This window comes from Gorilla gorilla, chromosome 1, assembly GCF_029281585.2.
Source record: "Gorilla gorilla gorilla isolate KB3781 chromosome 1, NHGRI_mGorGor1-v2.1_pri, whole genome shotgun sequence".
In the NCBI taxonomy this organism is placed as follows: Eukaryota; Metazoa; Chordata; class Mammalia; order Primates; family Hominidae; genus Gorilla; species Gorilla gorilla.
Genome location: NC_073224.2, coordinates 38,781,030 through 38,798,943, shown reverse-complemented (window position 1 = coordinate 38,798,943; position 17,914 = coordinate 38,781,030). Strand labels below are relative to the sequence as shown.

The 17,914-nt window shown below is 45.8% G+C and overlaps 1 long non-coding RNA gene across 1 annotated transcript in view; it reads right to left on the bottom strand.

Annotated features, from left to right (window-relative positions):
• LOC115931439 (uncharacterized) overlaps positions 1-17,914 on the bottom strand; it is a 113,495-nt gene that overhangs the window by 23,083 nt on the left and 72,498 nt on the right. The window contains exons 7-8 of the long non-coding RNA XR_010134629.1: positions 12,876-12,941; positions 5,370-6,188 (exon numbers count right to left, since the gene is read on the bottom strand). This is a non-coding gene — a long non-coding RNA (uncharacterized lncRNA). The remainder of the gene's footprint in view (positions 1-5,369; positions 6,189-12,875; positions 12,942-17,914) is intronic.

Below are 17,914 nucleotides of genomic sequence, written 5' to 3'. Positions count from 1 at the left end.
GGTCAGTCCCCTCAAGGGATGATACCAAAGAAAGGACTCAGTGCTGGTAACTGTTGCTGGCAGATTGGACACGTAGTAGCAGGAGCTAGTGCGACCTTGGTGAGCCTCTGCTATTGGGCCCATGTCTAGCCTCCATCCCTTCCACCATGGCTGCTCCACGCATGTGTTGTGAGTGCTGTTGCATAGGCACTAACATGCTAATCAATGATCTTTGCACTGCGCGTCCACTCCTACATGTCATCCAAGTGCCTCTACCACATACTTCTTTGTCCCGATCTTCATATCTTTCTCTTTGAACGCCATTGACCAAGCCATTATCACTACCCATGAGTCCTAGTTTGTTCTAAACCCAAGCCATTTGTTTTTGCATATAAACCTGATGACAGATTCACTGCCCACTGAGAAGATTTCTGCTCACCATTGTCTTTCAAGGTCATCCCTGAAGGGCACTGTAGTGCAGCCATCACCCGTTTTCAGTTCATACCCATGGATCGAACCAACTCATCCATCAACCACACTCAGTTTTTTTTCTTCTCTGTTAACTAATCACAATCAGGGATCCACATGGAACCATAGGTGTGAGCTGAGAGAGATGCTGGTATAACAGTGATGAGTGGCTTGTGTGTCTGGGCTACTAGCTCATGCAGATCACATGTGCTGTTCAGCCTGCACCTGGTTAATCCTGGATATACCATTTCCGCCTTATGATGGACTTCTGCTGGGATTGGGCCTCCCTCACCTTATGACTCCATGGCTCTGATAGAACCCAGCTCATGTTGAGCACTTATGGCTGCCTAGTTACTTGGTGTCCAATGGTCAGGTGCTCTGTCTCTAACAGGGCCTAATAGCATTCCAGGAGATTTCTAGAAAGGCATTTAATTCTCTGTTACAGATAGCATAGCCTTGTTCCAGAACCTTGCAAATCTGCACTGTGATTCTGCCTCTGGGACTTGTCATAAATTTCCAACACTGATACCTCTAATAACATAGAGTTTGCTGGATCATCTGGCCCAAGCAGCAGGACTACTTGCATTGTAGCCTGGACATGCTACGGGGCCCTTTCCTGCTCTTGGCCCCACTTAAAATCGACAGGCTTTCATGTCATCTGGAGTATGAGTTAAAGCGATAGTCCCATTTTTGGAATATGTTGCCTCTGGAACTCAAAGAGGCCTACTAGGTATTAGGCTTCCTACTTTGTGGTGGGAAGTACAAGATCCAATAATGTATTCTTTCCTTTGAGGAGTAGTCTCAGCATGTCCCAGGCCCCTGGACCCCTAAAAATGTCACTGAGATGTTAGACCTCTGATGTCTAACATACGGTTTTTCTCCTATGCTCTGGAATGCATGTTACAGAGGTCTCTGATGCACTAGTGAATTCTCGCTTAGCTGGTTTGATTAGCATGATGTCATCAGTATCCAGCCAGCCCGTGTCTCTCAGGACTATATTATGCCAAGAGCAGGAGCATTAACACAGCCCTGGGGCAAGACTGTAAATGTACTTTTTTTTTTTTTTTTTTTGAGACAGAGTCTCGCTCTGTCACCCAGGCTGGAGTGCAGTGGCGTGATCTCGGCTCACTGCAAGCTCCGCCTCCCAGGTTCACATCATTCTTCTGCCTCAGCCTCCAGAGTAGCTGGGACTACGGGTGCCAGCCACCATGCCCGGCTAATTTTTTTGTATTTTTAGTAGAGATGGGGTTTCACTGTGTTAGCCAGGATGGACTCAATCTCCTGATCCGTCCGTCTCAGCCTCCCAAAGTGCTAGGATTACAGGCGTGAGCCACCGCGCCCGGCCTGTAAATGTACATGTTGTCTGTTCCAGCTGAATCAACTGTTCTGATCCTCTTTTTGATAGGATGGAAAAGAATGCACTCACCGGTTCAGTGGCCACTTATTATGTACCTGAGAATATGTTAATTTGCACTAGCAAAGATATCACATCTGGCACAGCAGCTACAGGTAGGACTACTGCTTGGTTGACTACAGTAACCTATTGTCATCCTCTAGGATCTGCCTGACTTTCGCAGTTTGGACGGGTAATTAAATGGAGATGTGGTGGAGACCACCTACCTTGTATCCCTTGGGTCTTTCCCAGTTACTTTTTTTTTTTTTTTGAGACAGAGTCTCACTCCGTCACCTAGGCTGGAGTATAGTGGCTCGATCTTGGCTCACTGCAACTTCCTCCTCCCAAGTTCAAGTGGTTCTCCTGCCTCAGCCTCCCAGGTAGCTGGGATTACAGGCGCCCACCACCATGCTTGGCTAATTTTTTGATTTTTAGTAGAGATGAGGTTTCACCATGTTGGCCAGGCTGGTCTTGAACTCCTGACCTCATGATCCATCTGCCTCAGCCTCCCAAAGTGCTGGGATTACAGGCGTGAGCCACCGTGCCCAGCCCCCATTACTTTTTTTATGAGTGGCTGTCATCCCCAGCTGGGATGCATTATTTGATTTACTGTCTTGGCTCATGGGGGAAGGAGGGTGCCGGAAATGCAGTTTCAGAGGCTTCCACTTGACCTTCCCATTATAATAGCTCTTATTCCACAGGCCAAGAAACCAAGGTAAGTCCATTCTAATGATATATTCAAGGACTAGAAAAATGACCACTTGGCGAATCTGTGGACTTGGTGGGCACATGGTGGGCCACACCTAGGCCAGCCTCCATTTACTACCTGGCCCCCATGTGTACTTTAAACGTGTCTCATGATGATGTTTCCAGTCTCAGGGTCTCAATTAGGACCTCATACCTAACAGTGTTTAAAAGAGTATTCCTGGCCGGGCATGGTGGCTCACACCACTTTGGGAGGCAGAGGAGGGCGGATCACTTGTGGCCGGGAGTTCAAGACCAGCCTGGCCAACATGGTGAAACCCTGTCTCTACTAAAATTACAAAATTTAGCTGGTGTGGTGGTGGGCTCCTGTAATCTCAGCTACTCAAGAGGCTGAGGCACGAGAAACGCTTGAATCCAGGAGGCCGAGGCTGCAGCAAGCCGAGATTATGCCACCGTACTTCAGCCTGGGCAACAGAGCGGGATTCCGTCTCAAAAAAAAAAAAAGAGTATTCCCTTTTCTCAGAGTATGACTACCCAAATAAGTGGCCAGAGTTCCCTTTGGGGAAGAACCTGGGAAATGTCCACCATGTACATCAGTGTACATGATCTGACAAGGTACTTACTGGGTACTTACCATGTATATCAGTGTACATGATCTGACAGGGTACTTACTGGGGACCTGGCTTCTCTTTTCATCTATGGGTTCTGGGTCTGAAAACTAGTTCTTGTCTGGAAACTGAGCAAATGATTGTGACTTTTTATTGGGGGCAGCTGCCCTTGGCTTGCTGATCAACTGTTCTTGATTTCTCTTTGTTGTACAGATTGAGCAGTACCCTTTTGTTTTGTTTTGTTTTTGAGATGGAGTCTCACTCTGTCGCCCAGGCTGGAGTACAGTGGTGCGATCTCGGCTCACTGCAAGCTCCACCTCCCGGGTTCATGCCATTCTCCTCAGCCTCCCAAGTAGCTGGGACTACAGGGCGCCTGCCACCACGCCCGGCTAACTTTTTGTATTTTTAATAGAGACGGAGTTTCACCATATTAGCCAGGATGGTCTTGATCTCCTGACCTCGTGATCCACCTGCCTCGGCCTCCCAAAGTGCTAGGATTACAGGCATGAGCCACTGTGCCCAGCGAGCAGAACCCTTTTGCCCAATTAGTTTTGCTATGTTCTAGTAACTATCGCCACAACTCTCTGAGGATCAGGGTCCCCCAGCTGCCACTCCAAACTTGCTGCTCATTATGATAATTGCATCCACCTGGCTACTGAGGACTAACAGCTTCTATTATTTCAGGGTCCCATCATCCCCACTGCCATGCGTGAGTCTAGTTCTGTCTGATCATTAGCCCTGGCCTAGAGACTCTTGGTGATACTAGTGCCCTCTTATGTCTCTCCCAGCAGTGCATTCCTTATTGCTTTGGGATATCTTCTGGGTCTCCTGTGGGATATAGTCACCTTGCAGGCTTTCCTGCTGCATGCAGTATAGCAGTTCTAGCATGGCCATTTTTCTGAGCCTTTTCCCCTCTTCCATCTTCTGCTATGGCAATTCTGGCATTCCTACCTTAGTTGGTGTGGGCCATAATTTTCTTCAGGCTTCTAAGAGCCATTCCAGCAGTATGTTCCCACTGTCATCCCGCGATCATGCCAGGGCATTCCCAAATTGATCACCTTTCCTTTTTTGAAATGTTTTGCCCCTGTTGATCCCATGCCTTCTGAACATAGTCTCAGGCATATTCTTCCAGTCTCAGGGTCTCCCCTAGGATCCATCCCCAGCGGTCTGTCAACAGCTCCTGGTACATGTTGGTAGGTTCTGCAGCTCCTTCGCAGTAGAAGCCCCTCCTTCTCTTATGAGACCCAGTTTGTCTCTGGCCAAGTCATGCTGTGACTTTACCCTAGTTACTGGGTTAGTGGTCAGGAGGGCAGATGGTGGCAGATTCTACATGAGGTGCATGTTGTCCTGCAGAAGAGAGTCCTCTGCATCATCTTTTAGCAAACCGGGAGTGCCAGCCCTTAGAGAAAGGTGGGCCACTTCTGCAGGCTCAGAGCAATCTGGGAATTCAAGATCTTTGGGTACATCCACTCAGATATTCACATCTCATGTATCAGAGTCCCATTCTTTCCCAATGAGGAACCTGTCCTTGAACCTTTTTTGGCACTCTGCTACTCTTTTTTTGTTTGTTTGTTTGAGACAGAGTCTCACTCTATCACCCAGGCTGGAGTGCAATGGTGCAATCTCAGCTCACTGCAAACTCTGCCGCACAGGTTCAAGTGATTCTCCTGCCTCAGCCTCCTGACTAGCTGGGATTACAGGCACCTGCCACTGCGCCCAGCTAATTTTTTTTTTTTTTTTTTTTTTGTATTTTTGTATTATTTATTTATTTATTTATTTTTTTGAGACGAAGTCTCAGTCGGTCACCCAAGCTGGATTGCACTGGTACAATCTCAGCTCACTGCAACCTCCACCTCCTGGGTGTCTCAGCCTCCCAAGTAGTTGGGACTACAGGCCTGTGCCATGATGCCCAGCTATTTTTTTTGTATTTTTAGTAGAAACAGGGTTTCACCATATTGGTCAGGCTGGTCTCAAACTCCTGACCTCAGGTGACCCGCCTGCCTCGGCCTCCCAGAGTGCTGGGATTACAGGTGTGAGCCACCGTGCCCAGCTGTTTGTATTTTTAGTAGAGATGGTGTTTCACCATCTTGGCCAGGCTGGCCTTGAACTCCTGACCTCGTGATCTACCCGCCTCGGCCTCCCAGAGTGCTGGGATTATAGGCATGAGCCACCGCACCCGGCCTGCACTCTACTACTATTAGGATTACACCATGTACCTGGTCCTCAGCTTTCCCTTTCCTCCAGGTGCAAGGGATGAGAGTATCCCTATGAGCTCCACTCAGTTTTCAATTGCTGATGAATCCTTTTCAACATTTCATTATTTTTTTCAAAGTGCTAATTATCCTTAGTGAAAGCCACCTAATTGAATTGTCCTTGTGGTAATTCCCCCCATATTTCTCAACCACCTGATAGGTCACACCCTCTGGTGCATTTCCTTCCATGGGAATACCATTCTAGTTCACCATTGGCAAAAGTTTTAACAATTTCACTGCTATCTTGTGCTACGGACTATATGTACTTCTTCTACTGCCACTGATGGGGTCTGCACTGCCAGCTGGATGGTAGGTGATCCAATTCCAAAATCTCATGTTGGCATCTCTTTCTTGGATCACTGCTGGTATAAACAATCTTGGGTTGAGTTCCCAGGGAAGGAGACACCGAGAGATATTAGCACGGAAGAAGTTTGTTATTAGCACAGAAGTTTGATATTAACACAGAAGAAGTGCTGGGAGGGAAGTGAAGGAGTCAGGACCGTGTATAGGAAGAGGTTGGTTGGACCACAATGAAGTCTAAAAGTCTCAACCATGGGAAGCTCTGAAGCTGGGTGATCCTTCAGAGTAGTCTCAAGTTGGGGAAGGGGGACCAGGCCTTTGAGTCCCCATATTGGCCAATCATTGGATGTGGGTCCCAGGAGTTGGAGTGATCTTGGGTGAGGTGACTTTCTTCATCCAAGGCAATTCCCAAAGAGGACTGACAACTGAGGGCTGACCACACCATCAGCAACTGGGGGAGTAGTCTCCAATCCTGAAAGGCACCTAGACAGAACCAGAGCATCCACTACGATCACAGTAAGCAGACAAACAGACCTGACTATCCTATTTACTACTCAATGAGGCAACCCATACCACCTCCTCTCCACCCCATCCCTGTCTATGGCACTTAACATCTTCTAACGTAGTATATAATTAACCTATTTATCATACTGTTTAGCAGCAATTTCCCCTGCTAGAATGTAAAATCAAAGAAGACAGAGATTTTTATTCATTTGATTTACTAATGCATGCTAAGCACATAGCTAAGGACCCAACACATAATAGGGGCTGAAAAACATGTTCTGAATAAGTGAACAAATAAATAAATAAATAACTAACTCGTTGGTTTTTCGTGAGGATTAAACTGAATTGATGAATGTAAAATATTTAAACAGGCCAGACACACACTCACCACCATATTAACTATTATTATTATAGAGTTTAAAATCTTAGACCAATATGTTAATAACGACTGTCTCTGATTTACGGGATTATAGGTAATTTTTATTTTGTTCTTTGGAATTTTTGTATCTTTTAAATTTTCTGTGATAGATAATCAGGAAAGGAAAAATAGTAAATTATTAAGTTAAAAGAAAATTTGGTTGGTATACATTGGATAGTAGAGAGAATGAAAATTCCTGATGGACATCACCTCTCTTAGAAAGAGCAATTGATTTGACAGCAAGTTTTTTTGTTTTTTGTTTTTTTGAGACAGAGTCTCACTTTGTCGTCCAAGCTGGAGTGCAGTGGCACGATCCCGGCTCACTGCAACCTCTGCCTCTCGGGTTCAAATGATTCTCCTGCCTCAGCCTCCCCAGTAGCTGAGATTACAGGCATCCGCCATCAAGCCTGGCTAATTGTTGTATTTTTAGTAGAGCCAGGGTTTCACCATGTTGGCTAGGCTGGTCTCAAACTCCTGACCTCAAGTGATCCACCCACCTCGGCCTCCCAAAGTGCTGGGATTACAGGCGTGAGCCACCACACTCGGCCTGACAGCAAGTTTTATATGGTTCTTTCTCAGGCTTGACCTCTACATTGTTGAGGGCCTGGAACTGTGCCTGGCACAGAGCAAACACTCAGGAAATATTTGCTTCTAATAAGGACAGGAGGAAATTGGCATCATGGGATTTGGGAGATAGCTGTTCTACTGTTGAAAGCAGCACTGTCAGGCTGAGGAAGTTTTAAAATTCACTGTTGTGCCTCAGTTTTCCTGTCAAACAGATAATAAATGGTTGTTTCCCACTCTGACCTGTTAGTGGCCTCATGGAACTACTTCAATAATAAATGATTTCAACAATATCCCTATCAAAATTTTAGCTGCCCCTTTTATACTTTTTTGCAGAAATTGACAAACTGATCCTAAAATTTATATGAATATATAAGGGACCCAGAATAGCCAAAACAATCTTGGAAAAGAAGAACAAAGTTGGAGGACTCACACCTCCCAATTTCAAAATTTACTACAAAGCTACAATAGTCAAGACAGCAGGATACTGTAATAAGGATAGAAATTAATGGCATATAATTGAGAGTCCAGAAATACACTGTCAAATATGGTTAATTGATTTTCAACAAGAGTGGCAAGACAATTCAATGAGGAAAAATAATCTTTTCAACAAATGGTGTGGGGGTAACTGGATTTCCTCATGCAAAACAATGAAATTGAACCCCCTATATCATATCATATAAAAATTAATTTAAGGCTGGGTGTGGTGGCTTACACCTGTAATCCCAGCACTTTGGGAGGCCGAGGCAGGAAGAGCCTAGGAGTTTGAGACCAGCCTGAGCAACATAGCAAAACCCTATGTCTACAAAAAATATATATATTTTGTAATTAGCCTGGCATGGTGGTACAATCTGTGGGCCCTGCTACTGGGGAGGCTGGGGCAGGAGGATCACTTGAGCCCAGGAGGCTGAGACTGCAGTGAGCCATATTCATGCCACCTCATTCCAGCCAGTGTGCCAGAGAGAGACCTTCTCTATCTCTCAAAAAAAAAAAAAAATTAATTCAAAATGGATTGTAGGCCGGTGCAGTGGTTCACATCCGTAATCCCAGAGGTTTGGGAGGCTGAGGCGGGCGGATCACCTGAGGTCAGGAGTTTGAAACCAGACTGGCCAACATGGCAAAACCCCATCTCTGCTAAAAATACAAAAATTAGCTGGGCATGGTGGTGCACACCTGTAATCCCAGCTACTCAGGAGGTTGAGACAGGAAAATTGCTTGAACTCGGGAGGCAGAGGTTGCAGTGAGCCTAGATTGTGCCACAACACTCCAGCCTGGGCAACAGAGCAAAACTCCGTCTCAAAAAAAAAAAAAGGCTGGGCACAGTGGCTCACGCCTGTAATCCCAGCACTTTGGGAGGTCGAGGAGGACAGATCACGAAGTCAGGAGGTCGAGACCATCCTGGCCAACATGGTGAAACCCCGTCTCTACTAAAATAAAAAAGAAAAAAAACTAGCCAGGTGTGGTGGTGCACACCTGTAGTCCCAGCTACTCGGGAGGCTGAGGCAGGGGAATTGCTTGAACCCGGGAGGCGGAGATTTCAGTGAGCTGAGATCGTGCCGCCACTGCATTCCAGCCTGGGCGACAGAGCGAGACTCTGTCTCACAAAAAAAAAAAAAAAGGATTGTAGACCGAAATGTAAGAGTGAAATGACAAAACTCCTAGAAAAAAACATAGGAATCAATCTTCATTGCTTTGGATTATGCAATGGTTTTCAAAATATGACACCATAAGCACAAGTAACTAAGGAAAAAATAATACATTGAATTTCCATCAAAATTTAAAACTTTTGTGCTTCAAAGGACATCATAAAGAAAGTGAAAAGACAACCTACAAACTGGGAGAAAAGATTTGCAAATCATATATCTGATAAAGGACTTATATCTGGAATATAGATATAGCTCTTGTAAGAACTCTTACAACTTGGTAGTAAAAAGACAACCCAATTTTAAAACGGATCTAAATAGCCATTTCTACAATACACAAATGGCTGATAAGCACATGAAAAGATGCTCAACATCATTTGTCATATGAAAAATGCAGGCGGAGGCAGGAGGATTGCTTGAGCCCAGGAATTTAAGGTTGTAATGAGCCATAATGGTGCCACTGCATTCTAGCTTGGGTGACAGAGCAAGACCCTGACTCTAAGATAAAAGAAAAAAAGAAAAGAAATAAAGAAAAAAATGCAAATCAAAACCACAATAAGGTACCCCTTTAAACCCACTAGAACAGTTACAAAAAAAAAAAAAAACAAGGAGGGCCGGGCGCAGTGGCTCACACCTGTAATCCCAGCACTTTGGGAGGCGGATGCGGGCAGATCATGAGGTCAGGAGATTGAGACAATCCTGACTAACATGGTGAAACCCCGTCTCTACTAAAAATACAAAAAATTAGCCAGGCATGGTGGCACGCGTCTGTAGTCCCAGCTACTCGGGAGGCAGAGGCAGGAGAATTGCTTGAACCCGGGAGGCAGAGGTTGCAGTGAGCCAAGATTGCACCACTGCACTCCAGCCTGGGCGACAGAGCGAGACTCCATCTCAAAAAAAAAAAAAAAAAAAAAGGAATAAAAACAAGTGTTGGGGCCAGGCGCAGTGGCTCACACCTGTAATCCCAGTACTTTGGGAGGATGAGGTGAGCCAATCACCTGAGGTCAGGAGTTCGAGATCAGCCTGGCCAACATGGTGAAACCCTGTCTCTACTACAAAAACTAGCTGGGTGTGGTAGCGCACGCCTATAGTCCCAGTTACTCGGAAGGCTGAGCCAGGAGAATGGCTTGAACCAGGAATGCGGAGGTTGCAGTGAGCCGAGATTGCACCACTGCATTCCAGCCTGGGGGATAGAGCAGGGCTCCATCTCAAAAGAGAAAAAAAGTGTTGGGGAGGATATAGAGAAATCAGAACCCTCATACATTGCTGGTGGGAACATACAACAGGGCAACTGCTTTGGAACACAACTTGGTAGTTCCTGAAAAAGTTAAATAAAATTACCATATGACCCAGAAATTTCACTCCTACATATATATCCAAGGGAATTAAAAACCTATGTTGATGCAGAAATTTGTACACAAATGTTCATAGCAGTGTTATTCCTAACAGCCAAAAGGTAGAAACAACCAAAATGTCCATCAACTGATGGATGAATAAACCAAATCCATACAATGGAGAATTATTGAGCCACCAAAAGGAATGAAGTACTGACACATACAACATGGTTGAACTTCGAAAACATGCTAATAAGTAAAAGAAGCCAGATGGCTGGGTGCAGTGGCTCAGGCCTGTAATCCCAGCACTTTGGGAGGTTGAGGTGGGCGGATCATGAGGTCAGGAAATCAAGACCATCCTGGCTAACACGGTGAAACCCCATCTCTACTAAAAATACAAAAAAATTAGCCGGGCGTGGTGGCGGGCACCTGTAGTCCCAGCTACTCGGGAGGCCGAGGCAGGAGAATGGTGTGAATCCAGGAGGCAGAGGTTACAGTGAGCTGAGATCGCACCACTGCACTACAGCCTGGGCTACAGAGCGAGACTTTGTCTCAAGAAAAAAAAAAAAAAAAAAGAAGCCAGACACCAGGCAGACTATATATTGTATTATTCTATTTACAGGAAGTATCCAGAAGAGTCAAATTTATAGAGATAGAAAGTAGATTGTTGGTTGCTAGGGGATGGGGATGGGGTAGGGAAATGAGAAGTGACTTGATAGGTGCCTGTTTCTTTTTGGAGTGATGAAATGTTCTAAAATTAAATAGTGGTGATGGTTGCACAATTCTGTGAATATACTAAAAACCACTTAATTGTACGCTTAAAAGGGTGAATTTTATGGCATGTAAAGTACATCTAAGTAAAGCTGTTATTAGAAAAAGAAAAGGGGCCAGATGTGCTGGCCTATGCCTGCAATCCCAACTACTTGGGAAGCTGAGGCAGGAGGATTGCTTGAGCCCAGAAGTTGGAGACCAGCCTGGGCAACATAGTGAGACACCATCTCTAAAAAATAAAAAAGAGAAAGGAAAGGAAAATAAAAGGGTAGGGGGCAAGGGGAGGGATAGCATCAGGACAAATACCTAATGCATGTGGGGCTTAAAACCTAGATGACGGTTTGAGAGGTGCAGCAAGCCACCATGGCACATGTATACTTACGTAACAAACCTACATGTTCTGCACATGTATCCCAGAAGTTAAAGTATTATATATATATATATATATATATATATATATATAGAAAAAAAGAAAAAAAGGCTGGGTGTGGTGGCTCGCACCTATAATCTCAGCACTTTGGGAAGCCAAGGCAGGAAGATTGCTTGAGCCCAGGAATTTGAGACCAGCCTGGTCAACATGGTAAAAACCCATTTCTACAAAAAATACAAAAATGTGTGGTGGTGCATGCTTGTGGTCCCAGCTACTCGGGAGGCTGAGATGGGAGGATCGCTCGAGCCTGGGAGGTCAAGGCTGCAGTGAGCTGTGATCACACCACTGCTCTACAGCCTGGGCAACAGAGCAAGACCATCTCAAAAAAAAAAAAAAAAAAAAAGAGGCAAATGACACAAGGAGGTTTCTTAAACCAGAGCATTGGAAGTTGGACTAGTGCAAAGCTTTCAGGGGACCAAAGTCCCTGCAGGGTCACAGGGGCAGTCTGAGCCTTTTCCTTCCTGCCCCACAGTGCAGGCATTCCTGCCCCTTTCCCCAACATGAAACACAGCCACCTCTGTGGTCTCTATCAGGTTGCTAAATGATTTTCAGAACCTGAGTTAGCTGGCCCTGTGAGCTGCCAGCCATGCTGAGTGACTGTTCTAAAAGGGCCTGAGCTCCTTCAAACAGCCCGTGTAGAAGGTTCTTTTTCCCCTTGCCTGGAAAGTCTCCTCTGCCTACCTGTGCCTTAGCCCCTCCTTACTCTGCCTTTTCCATAGGGCATTCTGCAGCCTCCCGTGGGCTTTTTTATCTACCCCTTCCTGCCCTGGGCCCTCTCCCCAAAATCACAAGTCATCCACTTCACCAAATTTGGTGGATCAAAAACCCACCAGGCATGCTTTTATTTTTTAGGAGACAGATTCCTGAAATTCACCCCACTGAAATTCTGAGTCAGTAGGTTGGGGGCAGGCCTGGGACTCTCGAAGCTCCCCCAGGTGATTCTGATGATCAGCCAGATTTGGGAACCTTTGATCCAGTTCACCCTCCCACCCAGTGCTCCAGCATCCCTGCCAAGAGGTTGACTCAGCTTTTCCAAGAAGCATTCCCTGACTTGCCTTGCCAAGGTGGGAGCTCCACCCAAGTGCTTCGAAAATGCTGTGCTCATCATCAACCCCAATCTTAGTGTGAATCATGTATTGTCATCGCCTGTTTAAATGTCTCACTCCCCCACTAGACTCTTTGAAGAAGGGGACTGTGTCTTAGTTAATATATTACCCCCAATACCTGACTTGTAGTAAGGACTTCGTGTATTTATCAAGTGAGTGAGTGAATAAATGAACACCACTAGAAATCTACGAATATAATACAGTCATTATCTAAGGTATAATGATTTTGCTTGTACAGCATTTGGTGTGAAGAATTTGACAGTGAAAATATTTATTTGGCTATTCTGTAAAAGGAATTAGATTTTGATATATCAGCTCTGAAAATCAGGCTGGAAGCTAGCTGTCCTTTAGACAGGTAGGTCCAGCTGTTTTCACAAGTGCGTCATTTAGGAAGACATACCATTCACTGGAAGGATTTGACATATTTCCTGGGTCCAAGAACAAGCTTTGACTTAGGCTCTGTAGTCTGTAAATGTGAGAGAAAATAAAGTATGAGCGGATTTAGATTTATCCACATCCAGTTAAGGGCAGATTCACATTTTGAGGGGCCTGAAGCTTGGACAATTTTGGAGGCCTTCTTTTAAAAAAGCCCTTGTTTCTCTACCACCCCCAAACTTCTAGTGCCAGGAGCCCAGGACAGGCTCATTTTGTGACATCACATCTGACTCTGTACCTTTATGACATGCCAGGTGGGTCTTTACAGTGAGTAAAGGAGTATTCCTGGACGTCATCTCTGTACTGATATAGCTAGCAATAACTTCATATCTACCTAAGTGACAGCATACCACATACGTCTCCCACATCCCATAAATATGTCCCCAACATCCCATACTAAATGTAGTCCCAATGCAACTTCCTCTTAGCTGGATATCCAGAATGCCCATGGCCTCTCCAATGTTATTGACATCAGCAGAAAGTGGTAGAGGGGAAGTTAGGGTAGAGACAGAGAACTAGTTAAAGTATCTTACCTTTGAAATTTTTATAAAAACAGATTACCATGAGAGCACACAGTAGTCCCCACCCAGAGCCATGAAAGAGGACAGTGCAATTGAGGGGCTATGAAGCTTAAACTCTGTTTAGTTTCATGATAAATGCACCTCTGCAAACAAATATTTATTGAGCATCCCTTACATGCCAGGCACTGTTTCAGGCACTCAGAATGAAGTGGTGAATAAAATAATCAAAGCCCATGACCTCATGGGGTGCACATCTAGTCTAGTTAAAATAGGTGTTTTTTCCTGGTTTGTGAGGACAGGAACATTGGATGTACTGGCCACCACTGCCTGACTCTCAATAAATATTTGTGGAATGAATAAATGAAAGATGGAATGAATGAAACATTTCAGAACTAAAAAGTATTGTGCTGTTGAGATTTGGTATGTCAATGAAATTCAGCACAAATTACAAAGTTGCTACAAAGCCTATGAAAAATTATAAGGACGATAATGACATGGGTGTTGCACCACAATTTTCCAGGACCCAAGCAGGACTATTGTTCTGACATGTATTAACATTGGCAGGTAACCAGAGATTCCACTTCCTTTCTGGAACTAAATTGGCACTCCAGCTAGTACACCTCTAAGGCAGGTCCTCCCTCAGGTTTGGAAGGTTAAAAACAGGGAGAGACAAGTGAGAACCAGTCCCAGTCCTGTGTCACCGACTCCTCCTTCTTCTGCCCGCTGGCTGCCGGAGCTACTGGAGATGTGGCCCTCACAGCTGCTCATCTGTCACAGCATTCACAACAGGTGATTGGGTAACGTCTCCCTCCCATTGACCCCTCCGCCACCACCCCCCTACCTCCTACTTCACAGGAGATAGAGGTAATCAGAGGACAATGCCCACAGTTACCAAACCTGCAACATTACTGCACCTGAGTCCATCTTCCCCTTTATTCCTCTGTTAAGGATGGAACGAGCCCCAGCTGCATCATTTATTAGCTCTGTGACATGGAGCAATTGTGAGGGCCTCAGTTAAAGATAGTCCCCCACTTTTTTTTTTTTTTTTTTTTTTTTGAGGCAGAGTCGAGATCGAGGCTGCAGTGAGCCATGATTGCACCACTGCACTCCAGCCTGGGCAACTGAGCAAGACCTTGTCTCAAACAAACAAACAAACAAACAGAGATAATGGAAAAGGTACATGGTGCCTGGCACAAGAAACTTTCTTTAATTATTAATATTGCTGTTACTATTCTTATCATTTCTGTCCAAGGCCAATGCCTTCCATGGTATCTTGCCTTTTCAGAAACTCCACTCTTATCAGTTATTCACTCTCCCTGTTCCTTCAGCCTTTCTTCTATAGCCTCCTACCCATCACCATATAAACAAATACAATTTACTTCAATTTTTAAAAATGACAACATAATTAAGAACTTTCCTTGTCCTCACCTGCCCCTCCATCTGTCATTCTTTCTCAACTGCAGTCTTTGGAGAGTAGCTCGCATTCACTGTCTCTGTGACGTTGGTTTCCTCCCTTCCTTTCTGCATCCACCCAGCACTCCTCAGAGTCAGTCTTAGCAAGGTTACTAAAACCTCCCTGTGGCTTGATCCAGTGACTGCCTTGAGTCTTTTCTTCCTTGACCTCTCAGTAGCTTCCCAAGTTGCTTGTTGTTCCCCCTTTAATGTGCTTTTCATCCCTTGACTTCAGGACATCCGGCTCTTTAACTCCTTTAACTCCTACTTTCCCAGCCCCTCCTCCCAGTGTCCTGTGTGGGCTCCTCTCCCTTTGTGAGTTCTTCGGCTTCTGCTCATCCCTAAGTGGCTGTATTCTCTGCTGGTCTAGCCCTCGTTTTGTTCTTTTCTTACTCTTTCCTCTCCTCTGGTTCATCCCGATGATTCTGAGGCTTCCATTATCATCCAAAGCTGGAGATCAATCATCCAGTGCCGCCAGTCCAGACCTCTCTTCCAGGCTCCAGACACATAAATCCAGCTGTCTGCTGCCATTCCCCATTTACATTCCCCACAGGCCCTTCAACATCCACATGCTCAAAATAAGCTCTTCATCTTCCCCTATAAACTAGTCCTTCCTCCTGTTTCCTATTTCAGTGAACAGCATCTCCCTTGACCCAGTTGCCCATGCTAGAAACTTGAGAGTCTCCCTTTACTTCTTCTTTATCCAATCAATTAACAAGGCCTGTCCATTATCCCGCCTATAAATCTCTCAACTCCATTTGTTTCTTTTCACTTACACAGTCACTACTCTCTTGTAACTGGCCTTCTTGTTTCCAACTCCCTCCCTTCCGCAGGATAAAACGCAGACTCTAGGCAGGTTGGGTGGGACTGGAGGGGCAGGCTCTGCTCCCTGTGATCAGCCCTTGCTTACCTCTCCAACCTCAGGTCTTTTCTCTTCTTCGCCACCTACCCTTCGCTCCAGCCACACAGCTCCACTTTTACTTTCCAAAAAGCCAGGCTCCTTCTTGTCTTTGGGCCTTTGATTCTGCCACTCACTCTAAATAGATTAATCTTTGCAGCCTTAAGTTTTTGTTACCACTGGGGCCATCCCCCCGACAGCTCCCCTTATTTACCCTACTGTAGCATTCCCCACACTGTGCCCCAACTGCCTGTTTGCCTGTCTTCTCATCTAGTCTGCGAACTCCTTGATGAAGGGACTCAGCCTCTTTTGTTCACTGCTGAACAAGGCTCTAAGTAGCACCTGGCTCGAGGTAGGTGCTGGACATGTGATTGCTCGGTAAATAAATGGAGGACACGTGATTGCTGGGTGAATGAATGGAGGACATGTGATTGCTGGGTGAATAAATGGAGGACACGTGAATGTTGGGTACATAAATGGAGGACACATGATTGCTGGGTGAATGAATGGGCCACTGGTTCTTCTACATATCCATGTAGCCAGTAGAAACCTGGTCCTTGGAGGTTACTGCGTAAGCTTTTTAAGCACCTCTTTTCTGAAAGCTCATCACTGATCCACACATTCTTTCCACTGCCAAGCCTCAAACTCTGAGCCAGAGGTGGAGGAGAGAAGAGGTGGGGTGACTTTCCTTTGGAAGAGAAGAACGTGGATTCTGTCTTTTCTGAGGTCAAGTCTACCAGCTCCCTCCCTCATTCATTTCTTCTCCACCCCTCAGCATCAATGTATCATCACTTACCCACCTTGCCTTCCTTTCTGCGTCAGAAGAGGAGGGGTCCCTCCTTCCAGCCAAGGTTAGCCCTTCTATGACAACCCTTGGTGCTATGCCTCTTAGGAACCATCATGCACCCATTGTCCCCTTCTCTTCCCATTTAACAGCGTCCTGTCTGTGGTCTCCTTCCTTTCTACAGATATACAAGCTGAATGAAGTCTCTTCTATCTTGAAAACATTGTGACTTTTTCTTTTTTTTTTTTTGATACAGGGTCTCACTCCTGTCACCCAGGCCGGAGTGCAGCAGTGTGATCAAAGCTCACTGCAATCCCTACCTGCTGGGCCCAAGTGATCCTCCTGCCTCAGCCTCCCAAGTAGCTGGGACCACAGGCATGTGCCACCATGCCTGGATAATTTTTGTATTTTTTGCAGAGACAGGCTTTCACTATGTTGCCCAGGCTGGTCTCGAATTCCTGGGTTTGAGCGATCCGCCCACCCTGGCCTCCCCAAGTGCTGGGATTACAGGTGTGAGCCACTGCACCTGGCCAACAAATTATTTTAAAAGGGATTTTCCACTATACTTTCTGCCGCCATCATTGTTTTCACCCTCTCGCTCTTTCCTCCTGGCCCCCTCTCCTTCCCGTCTATATTGAACACGCTTTCTCTCTCTCTCTCTTTTTTTTTTTTTTTTTTTTGTTGAGACGGAGTCTTGCTTTGTCACCCAGGCTGGAGTGCAGTGGCGTGATCTTGGCTCACTGCAACCTCTGCCTCCTGGGTTCACGCCATTCTCCTGCCTCAGCCTCCCAAGTAGCTGGGACTACAGGCGCCCACCACCACGCCCGGCTAATTTTTTGTATTTTTAGTAGAGACGGGGTTTCACCGTGTTAGCCACGATGGTCTCAATCTCCTGACCTCGTGATCCGCCCGCCTCGGCCTCCCAAAGTGCTGGGATTACAGGCGTGAGCTACCGCGCCCAGCCGAACACACTTTCTTTAAGGTCACAAATGACTTATTCCAGCTCACATTCGAGGCTTGCCCCTACTCTCTACTGACACATATGCCCTAGGTTTCTGCCTCACTTTCCCCATCGTTCAACACGGGTTTATTGAGCACCTGTTCTGTGTGCAGCCCGGTGGTGGGGAAGGAAAAGTTATCAAAAAGTGGCCTCTGAACTCAGAGGTGTGACTAAGATACACACACGGAACTCTACTGAACAGTGGATGGCAGAATATAAGTGCCAAGTTATGTGGCACAGACTGTGCTTCCTACCAGGGAAGAGAGAGAACAGCCAGGCTGGAACAGGCAAAGAAATCTTGAAGCTTAAGGTATGAGCTAAGCTAAACTCTATGATGGGCAGGATTTTG